The sequence below is a fragment of the Vigna radiata genome, chromosome 8, assembly GCF_000741045.1.
Source record: "Vigna radiata var. radiata cultivar VC1973A chromosome 8, Vradiata_ver6, whole genome shotgun sequence".
NCBI classification, from domain to species: domain Eukaryota; kingdom Viridiplantae; phylum Streptophyta; class Magnoliopsida; order Fabales; family Fabaceae; genus Vigna; species Vigna radiata.
The window spans coordinates 26,024,627-26,025,831 of NC_028358.1; positions in this window are offsets into that span (position 1 = coordinate 26,024,627).

Genomic DNA, 1,205 nt, shown 5'->3' on the forward strand with positions numbered 1-1,205 from the left:
TCTATCTATCTATCTATATATATATATATATATATATATATATCTATATATATATATATATATATATATAAACGATATATATTGATTATCTATTCAGTCGTAAATGTATTTATTACATAAATTTAAACTTGTTTTCTATCTTTTAATAAACGTTATCCACTAATAGTAGAGTTGTCAAAACGGGTAACTCGGCTCGACCTGACTCGGCCCACCACGGGTTGGTTACTTAGTGAGTCAATCCAATTCGGCTCGTTTATTAGCGAGTCTGAAAAATTTGAACTCGGCTTGACCCATCACGGGTTGGCTTACTGGCCCACTTAATTACAATTTTTTCTTAAATAAAAAAATTACAAATTTTCTATAATTCAAACCTAAACAAATTTCATTTCAAAATTTCACTTCCAACATGAATGTTTAACTAATTTTGAAAATAGAGAACTTAAATAAATTTTTCAAGCAAAAAATAATAATAAATATTTTTTTTATAAAATTAAAATTAAATTTTAATAAAATAAAATTAAGTAGGTGGGTTGGTGGGCCAACCCGGCCCACCACGGGTTCAACCCGCATGAGCTGGGTTTAAATGAACCGGGTCTAAATCTGACCCGCATAAAAAATATATAATTTTTCAAATCCAACCCAGCTCAAACCCATGATGGACCGGGTCGATCCGCGGGTTATGACTTATTTTGACAGCTTTAACTAATAGCATAATGATACCCTTGAAAAGTGAGAAATAAAGCTGCAAAACTAGGCATGACCAATAGATTGCTCGCACTATATCCTTAAAAATAATGGAATTAAACTGATAATTAGAGCTATCAAAACGGGTAACCCGGCTCAACCCGGTCCGGCCCACCACGGGTTGGTCACTTAGTGAGCCAACCCAACCCGGCTCATTTATTAGCGAGCCAGAAAAATTTGAACCCGGCCCGACCCACCACGGGTTGGTGGGAAAACGGTTTGGCTCACTAGCCCATTTAATTATATTTTTTTAAAATAAAAAACTACAAACTTTCTATAATTTAAATTTAAACAAATTTCACTCCTAAAAAATTATGTTAAAGACCAATTCCGACAATCAATAAAAAAATATTAGTAAAAAATAGAGAATCAGTACTCAATAACATCAACAAAAAATTAATAGTTTAATCTGTAACATAAATTCCCAAATTCAAAAATATCAAAAAGAGTTTGTTCAAATA